Here is a 9,150-nt window from a genome sequence, read left to right as displayed (position 1 = left end):
TGTTGATATGATCTGTCACATTGATTGCTTTATGAGTGTTGGTCCAGCCTTGCATCCCAGGGATAAATCCCAGTTGGTCATGGTGAGTAATCTTCTTAATGTATTGCTGGATCCTATTGGCTAGTATCTTCTTGAGAATTTTTGCATCTGTGCCCATCAAGGACATTGGTCTATAATTCCCCTTTTTGGTGGGGTCTTTGTCTGGTTTTGGAATTAAGGTGATGATGGCCTCATAGAATGAGTTTGGAAGTATTCCATCTCTTTCTATCTTTCAGAACAGCTTTAGTAGAATAGGTATGTTTTCTTCTTTAAATGTTTGATAGAATTCCCCTGGGAAGTCATCTGGCCCTGGACTATTGTGTCTTGGGAGGTTTTTGATGACTGCTTCCATTTCCTCCCTGGTTATTGGTCTGTTCAGGTTTTCTATTTTTTCCTGTTCTAGTTTTGGTAGTTTGTGGTTTTCCAGAAATGCATCCATTTCTTCTAGATTGCCTAATCTATTGGTGTATAATATGCTCATAATATGTTTTTAAAATTGTTTGTATTTCCTTGGTATTGGTGATGATCTCTCCTTTTTCATTAGTGATTTTATTAATTTGAGTCTTTTCTCTTTTGTTTTTAATAAGGCTGGCTAATGGCTTATCTATCTTATTAATTCTTTCAAAGAACCAACTCCTGGTTTTGTTGATCTGTTCCACAGTTCTTCTGATCTCTATTTCATTGAGTTCTGCTTGAATCTTTATTAACTCTCTTCTGCTGGGTGTAGGTTTAATTTGCTGTTCTTTCTCCAGTTCCTTTAGGTGCAAGGTTAGCTTTTGTATTTGAGTTTTTTCCAGTTTTTTGAGGGATGCTTGTATTGCAATATATTTCCCTCTCAGGACTGCTTTTGCTGTATCCCAAAGATTTTGAACAGTTGTATCTTCATTCTCATTAGTTTCCGTGAATCTTTTTAAATCTTCTCTAATTTCCTGGTTGACCTTTTCATCTTTTAGCAGGATGGTCTTTAACCTCCACGTGCTTGAATTTCTTCCAAATTTCTTCTTGTGATTTAGTTCTAGTTTCAAAGCATTATGGTCTGGAAATATGCAGGGGACAATCCCAATCCTTTGGTATTGGTTAAGACCTGATTTGTGACCCAGTATGTGGTCTATTCTGGAGAAAGTTCCATGTGCACTTGAGAAGAATGTGTATTCAGTTGCGTTTGGATGTAAAGTTCTGTGAATATCTGTGAAATTCATCTGGTCCAGTGTATCATTTAAAGCTCTTGTTTCTTTGGAGATGTAGTGCTTCGAAGATCTGTCATTTACAGAAAGCGCTCTGTTGAAGTCTTTCAGTATAAGTGTAGTATTATCTAAGTATATCTTAACCTTGGTTATTAATTGATTGATATACTTGGCAGCTCCCACATTAGGAGCATAAATATTCACGATTGTCAGGACATCTTGTTGGATAGATCCTTTAAGTATGACATAGTGTCCCTCTTCATCTCTTACTACAGTCTTTAGGATAAACTTTATCTGATATGAGGATTGCTACCCCTGCTTTCTTTTGAGGACCATTGGAATGGTAAATGGTTCTCCAACCTTTTATTTTCAGGCTGTAGGTGGCTTTAGGTCTAAAATGAGTCTCTTGGGACGCCTGGGTAGCTCAGCAGTTGAGTATCTGCCTTCAGCTCGGGGCGTGATCCTGGAGTCTGGGATCCAGTCCCACATTGGGCTCCCTGAATGGAGTCTGCTTCTCCCCCTGTCTATGTCTCTGCCTCTCTCCCTGTGTCTCTCATGAATAAATACATAAATCTTTTTAAAAAAATAAATAAAAAGAGTCTCTTGTAGAAAACAGATGGGTCTTGCTTTTTTTTTTTAAGATTTTATTTATTTATTCATGAGAGACACACAGATAGAGAGAGAGGCAGAGACACAGGCAGAGGGAGAAGCAGGCTCCATGCGGGGAGCCTGACGTGGGACTCGATCCCAGGTCTCCAGGATCAGGCCCTGGGCTGAAGGTGGCACTAAACCGCTGAGCCACCTGGGCTGCCTGGGTCTTGCTTTTTTATCCAGTCTGAAACCCTGCGCCTTTTCATGGGATCATTAAGCCCGTTCACGTTCAGAGTTACTATTGAAAGATTAATTTAGTGTCTTCATAATACCTATTCAGTCCCTGTTTTGTGGATTGTTTCTTTGGACTTCCTCTTTCTTTTACAGAGTTCCCCTTAATACTTCTTGCAGAGCTGATTTGGTGATCACATATTCTTTCAGTTTCTGCCTATCTTGGAAGCTCTTTATCTCTCCTATTCTGAATGAGAGCCTTGCTGGATAGAGTATTCCTGGCTGCATGTTCTTCTCATTTAGGCCCTTTCTGGCCTGCCAGGTCTCTGTGGAGAGGTCTGCTGTTAACGTAATACTTCTCCCCATATAAGTTAGGGATCTCTTGTCTCTTGCTGCTTTAAGGATCTTCTCTTTATCTTTGGAATTTGCAAGTTACACTAATAAATGTCAGAGTGTCGAATGGTTTTTATTGATTTTAGGGGGGGGTCTCTCTGTCTCCTGGATCTGAATGCCTATTTCTCTCCCCAAGTTAGGGAAGTTCTCAGCTATGATTTGTTCAAATACACTCTCTGGTCCTCTGTCCCTTTCGGCGTCCTCTGGAACCCCAATTAAACATAGATTTTTTTCCTTCTGAGGCTGTCATTTATTTCCCTTAACCTTTCCTCATGATCTTTGTTTTTCTCTTTTTTCCTCAGCTTCCTTCCTTGCCATCAACTTGTCTTCTATGTCACTCACTTGTTCTTCTACTTCATTAACCCTCGTCATTAGGACCTCCAGTTTGGATTGCATCTCATTTAAGTGATTTTCAGTTTCGACCTGATTAGATCTAAATTCTGCAGTCATGAAGTCTCTTGAGCCCTTTATGCTTTTTTCCAGAGCCACCAGTAGCTTTGTAATTGTGCTTCTGAATTGGCTTTCTGACATCGAATTGTAATCCAAATTCTGTAACTCTGTGGCACAGAAGACTGTTTCTGATTCTTTCTTTTGTGGTGAGTTCTTTTTTCTAGTCATTTTGCTTAGTGAAGAGTGGCTAAAATGAGTTGTACTGGAAAAAGGAAGAAAAAAAAGAAAAAACAAAACAACAACAATAACAAAAAAGAACAAAAACAAAAAAAAAAACAAGGAGGGACATTCTCTGGTTGTATGTACTATAAATCGCTGGACTTTCCCTGGAGCTTTCCAGCGCTGCTTGGTCAAGAACTTGCTCTTCCCCTGTCCTTCCAGCTGGTCTTCTGGGGGAGGGGCATCCTGTGCAGATTCTCAGATGTGTGCACCTGGGGGAGGTGCCCTACCCCCTGCCGGGTACCGGCTCAGTGGGAGCTGTTTACCCCGTGAGGCCCCCGTTCCCTGGTGGCGCAAACCCTCCCAGGCACAGGGTGACACCAGGAGAAACAACAGCAGTGTTGGCAGCCAGCTCCCCAGCCCTGGAGTCAGCTCCCGCAGTAACTCCCGCAGCTCTCCAGGGGCCTGGATGCTCCGGGGGCAGGGGCGCCCATCTGCACAGCTCGGGGGTGCCTGGCGGCAGGAGTGTCCTCACTGTCCTGTCCTCCTGGCCTCTGCCTGTCCAGGGGGTAGCGCCGGATCCGGGGCTGTGTTTCCCGGGGCCCTGGACCCTGGGGCCAGTGCCTCCCAAGCTGCTCCCGGGCGCCGCAGCCCCCTCTGCCCCGAGCCTCTGCCCGAGCCGCCTCCGAGCTGCTCCCGGGTCCAGCCGTGCGCCCTGTAGCCCTTCAGGGAGCTCGGTCGCGGGGTGTGGGCGCTCTCCCCGGGGCGCAGGTCCTCTGTTGGTGCCTCCCGGGAGCCTGAGGGCATCCCCGCCCTCCTGGGTCCTGCCCGAGCTCACTGCGGGCCCCTTTCCGCCCGGGAAGGTTGGTGCAGCTCCTGCGCCTCCGGGACGGGGCTCTCCTGTCCTGGGGACACTCGCCCCGGCCTCAGCCCGGCTCCTCGCGGGCCCCTCCCCCTCGGAGGCCTTTTGTTTCTTTATCTCTTTTCCCCGTCTTCCTACCTTGATAGAAGCGCGAACTCTTCTCACTGTAGCGTTCCAGCTGGTCTCTCTTTAAATCTCAGGCCGAATTCGTAGGTTTTCAGGATGATTTGAAGGTTATCTAGGTAAGTTGGTGGGGACAGGTGACTCGGGGACCCTACTCCTCCGCCATCTTGCCCCGCCCTCCCCGAAAAAACGTGATATTTCCTGACCACATTAACTTTCCACCAGGCTACATGGAGTCTCCATTCTCTCACTCTGATGAACTCCTGGGTGGATCCAATAGCTTCTCCCATCCTTTTCAGTCATTAGTTGAATAGTTTCATTTTTCTGGGTATGAACAGGTTTGGTCCAGTTTCATATCAAAACTTTAATCTCATCCACTTTAGACCTTCTCCCCAACCCCAGCCTCCCTTCTGACTCAGGCTCAGAAACCTGAAACCCAGGAAGGGGGTCTTGGTCAGCTTTTCACTATTTGATCCTTGCTCTCTTCCTCTATTTCTTCCTGACTCACTCTGTAACCTCTGGCTCCCTGATGGCTGGTGCTGAGGGAGCAGGACAAGCAAAGGGTGGAAAGGGTCTTCAGTGATGGGAATTGGCATAATGTTGCTTTGGTACCCTTTGGGTGTGACCAGCATCCAAATGCTGTCCTTTTATGGGATGATTTTGGGTTTCGTTGGAGGCGAGCATTCACCTGAACATTCCTGACCCCTCCAACACTCTCCCATTGACCATTTATGACTCTTACACTTAGACCTTGGCACTCTGCTTCCCTCCCCATGCCAATGCCCCCGGTCTGTTCTTGGTGGGATCTTTGGCAATTCAAGCTCTTTCATAGGGCCCGCATCAGGTCACAGGAAACACAGACCTTTGTTCCACAATTGGAGGAGGTACAGCTGCTCCTATGTGACCTAGAGGCAGCTTTGCCACAGATCGTGGCCTTAGGATGTTTGCACAGTAGTGACTCAGGCACTAGTTTCTCCATCTCCAAATTCCATGGGAAATACAACAAGCTCTGAGGGGCTCTTCTAAATCCCTTCATTTAGTTTAAACTAAGAGGGCAAAAAGCTCTGGAAAGGAGATAGAGGACAGGGCTGACAACTCCATTCCCCCACTCTCTGAAGAACCCTTCTTCTAACCTTCACCCCCTTCAGGAATTCCCAGCCTTGTCTTATGTAAGCTGTAGGCAAAGCTAACGGTAGAGAGAAAACCGGTACAGGTATCCCTCATTTTTTGAAAGTTCACATTATAGCACCTCACTTTTGTGAAAGACCTACCTTATTAGCACCCGTTTCCACTAAATGACAGAAATAGGTGGTCTGTTACTTAGTTTGGTCTTTAGTACCTCTGTTGATAATCTAAGCCAAGAAAAAAAGCCTCATCTAATGTCCTGTTACCCTATGAAAATTTAAAATATGCATTTCCTTGAGCACAACAATTCTACTTCTCTGCATTTATTTTATAGGTATATACATGTACATATAGAAAGACATATGTACAAAGATATTCATTATAGAGATGCCTGGCTGGCTCAGTTGGTCAAACATCTGACTCTTGATCTCAGGGACATGAGTTCAAGTCCCAAGTTGTACATAGAAATTACTTTTAAAAGCAAAAATATTCTCAGGGTTCCTGGGTGACTCAGTCAGTTAAGTGTCTACCTTTGCTCAGGTCATGATGCCAGGGTCCTGGTATTGAGCTCCATGTGGGGCTCCCTGTTCAGCAGGGAACCTGCTTCACCCTCTCCCTCTGCTTGTGTTCTTTCTCTTTTTCATAAATAAATAAATAAAATATTTTAAAAAAGATATTCACTATAGCTCTATTTGTAAAATCAAGAGTTTCAAAACAATATGAATGTCTATTGATAGAGAATATATTATAGTATTCAATAGAATATTATGTAGGTGTTAAAAGGAAAGAGGTGGCTTCAACTTGCATCTGGGCTGCCCATATGCCATCTAGACTGAGGAATGCCTGGAAACTTCAGGGCCACCTGAGCCACAGCCACGTCAGCAAGCCCCCAGAAACACCCAGGAGGCCAAGGTAACACTGGTGGCATGCATTACCACTTGATCAACTTTGACAAATATCACCCAGGTTACCTTGGAAAAGCTGGTATGAGGCATTACCACTTAGAGAGGAGCCAGAGCTTCTGCCCATCTGTCAACCCCAACACACTGTGGACTTTAGTTAGTGAGCAGACACGGGTAAATACTGCCAAAAACAAGACTGGAGCTGCTCCTATCACTGACATGGTGCAGTCAGGCTATGACAAAGTTTTGGAGAAAGGAAAGCTCCCCAAATAGCCTGTCATAATGAAGGTCAAATTCTTCAGTAGAAGAGCTGAGAAGATTAAGGGGATTGGGGGGCACTGTGTCCCAGTAGCTTGAAGACACATGGAGGGATGTTCACTAAATGCTAACAAGTGCAAACAAACAAGCAAAACAGAAAACAACAACAACAACAGAAAGGCAGCTTTAACTTACCTTACCAATACAGAATGATGATATCTGATCTCCAAGATATAACTTTAAGTGGAAAAAGCAAGAGATTAACATGCAAAAAGTTGTGCAACAAATAGCCTACGTGTAAGTTGGTAAGAGTACAGAATATCATTGAAAAGATAAATAAGAATTTGATCCCAGAATTTGTCACTGAAAGGGAAAAATAGGGACTAAGTAAAAAGGTGATTTATTTTTCACTGTATATAGTTCTGTTTTCATTTTTTTACCATGTACATCTATTACCCTTTTAACATTTAAATTTATAGCTTCCCCTTCTGTCCTTTGCTAAGCTATCCCTTGTAAGATTCTGCACTCTATTTAAGAAGAAATCTTTTGATTGTGAACCGTGTTTATTTTCCTATGCTCTCAACCTAAGCCAGGTAACGTAGAAAGAAGTCCCAGAGTCCACTTCTCCCCTCTATCTAAAAGCCTAGGTTCTAGGACAATTATAACCAACCCCGTTGGTGGGCTCCCTTGGTGCCTTCCAGAATTCTACAGATCTATGTATCCCTAAGTTCCCCCACCCCCAGCCCGCATAATTTGTCACTCCAGAAGGCAAAGAGAAGGAAAGAAAGTAGAGGAGGTCCTTATAATCACTTGCTCCAAGGGTGTCCAACTCTTAACTCCAACTCTCTTAACTCTCCATTGTCCATTGGTGACTTTACTGTAGGTTCGGACTGCCGGAATAATCCTTTCTTCCTCTCCCTAGGAAGGAAGTTAGAGGCTAGAGGAGTAGACTATGAAGCCAACCCTTGCTTCTAGTCTTGGCTCTGTCTTCAGTTAGCGGACAAAGCCTATTGGTAATAGCTATATTGTCACAGAAACCCACCCCGGCCAGGCAATATGCCAGGTGTCTTATATACGTTACTCATCTGATCTTCACATTGACTCCATGAAATAGGCACCATTATTAACTCTGTTTTAGGGATAAGTTGATGACCTTGCCCAGGGTCATGTGGCAGAGCTGTCTTGTACTCTCATCCCTTATTTATATGACACAAGACTTCTGGGCTAAGCAGGAGAGTCCCAGATCTAATATTTGGGAGGCCCTTGGTGACAGAGAAGGGAGACAAGGCCCAGGCTCTAGGGGTCACAGCATTAAAGCCTTGACATCATTTGGGCTGGGAAGGACCAGGGAAAGCTTAATGGCTCAGCCCAGATGTCGTGCCTCTGACACTTCTGACTCTCAGCTCACAATGCCATCTTAGCGTGTTTAAGTGTGTTTGGATGGCTTTTCCTTTCTTTTCCCACAAGGTCTGCAGCAGATCTCTGCCTCCTCCTAAGTGTGCCACCTGCCCCACCGTGAGGCCTCTACCCTCAAGCATGCACCCCAGCTTTGTGGAGATATTTGAGGCAATCTCTTGCAAAATGCTTCAAGTTCCTCCTCCCCTGAATTTTTCTGTGAATTTCTCTGATTCTCCAGGCAGAATGAAGTGCTCCTTCCTCTGTGACATTTGGCACCTCTCATTCTGTAAGGAAGACCCTAGAGATCATTCCTTACATCACAGTGAATTCTGACTTGTTTGTTTTTGTCTTCATCAGATTATGAGATAATTGAAGGAAGAGACAGGGCCGTGTTTATCATTCTATCACCGGCAAATGAGCACAGGTTCCCATACATAGCACACCCTCCATCACTGTGGCAGGGTTTCGTGCATCATAAAAACTGTGTAATATGTGTGTCTTAGAAGGATCATTCTGGCAGCAACATGGAGTGTGAAATGAGAGGAGAAGAGAGACAAGAACAGCTAAAATGCCATGATGCAGGCCCCACCTGGGATCTGATTGGGTCAGTGAAATTAGGAGGAGGGATCAACAGTAGATACAGAAGATTGGAAACACTAGAAATTCTTGGAATTAATTTGATTTTGAGGGTAAGGAAGGTGGAGATTTCTATATTGATGCTGTGGTCCCTGGTTTGGGCATTGGATGGATATGGTTGCCATGGACTGAGATAAGTAAACTGACAATAAAATATCGAGTTCAGTTTTAGCTAGGTTGATTTTGAAGTTAACTTTTCAGTTAAGAAAATTAGCTATTTGGATTTAAAACAGGAGAGAGGATTGGGTTAATACATTTGGAAGGCACCAGTATCTTCACAAATAATCATATCAGTAAGAATTTTAAGCTAGAAGAAAGCAAAGTTATGAAGAAGGAAGAAATTATATATTTGATTTAAAAAAACGAGACCTGGGATCCCTGGGTGGCGCAGCCGTTTGGCGCCTGCCTTTGGCCCAGGGCACGATCCTGGAGACTTGGGATCGAGTCCTACGTCGGGTTCCCGGTGCATGGAGCCTGCTTCTCCCTCTGCCTGTGTCTCTGCCTCTGTGTGTGTGTGTGTGTGTGTGTGTGTGTGTGTGTGTGACTATCATAAATAAAAAAATAATAATAAAAAAATGAGACCCTTAGGAAAAAGTTTTTCGTTGCCTTTCTCCTTTATTGGATAGTCTGCCATTCCTACCAGGTTCTGGGATAAATCATCTAAAACTATGAGAAATGGGTGCCTCCCACGTGAAACAGCTCTTCAGGTACCCAGTGCTATTCCCTTCCCTGGACAGAAGACACCAGACAGTAACCCAGAGCTCTAGTGGAAAAAGCACTTCTCAATAGAGACTCAAAG

The 9,150-nt window shown here is 44.4% G+C and overlaps 1 pseudogene; it reads left to right on the top strand.

Annotated features, from left to right (window-relative positions):
- Nucleotides 1–5,977: 5,977 nt before the first annotated feature.
- Nucleotides 5,978–6,416, top strand: LOC129499351 (60S ribosomal protein L27a-like; annotated as a pseudogene).
- Nucleotides 6,417–9,150: the final 2,734 nt, after the last annotated feature.

Source organism: Nyctereutes procyonoides, unplaced genomic scaffold (assembly GCF_905146905.1).
Source record: "Nyctereutes procyonoides isolate TBG_1078 unplaced genomic scaffold, NYPRO_anot_genome, whole genome shotgun sequence".
NCBI classification, from domain to species: Eukaryota; Metazoa; Chordata; class Mammalia; order Carnivora; family Canidae; genus Nyctereutes; species Nyctereutes procyonoides.
This window is presented reverse-complemented; position numbering and strand designations above follow the sequence as displayed.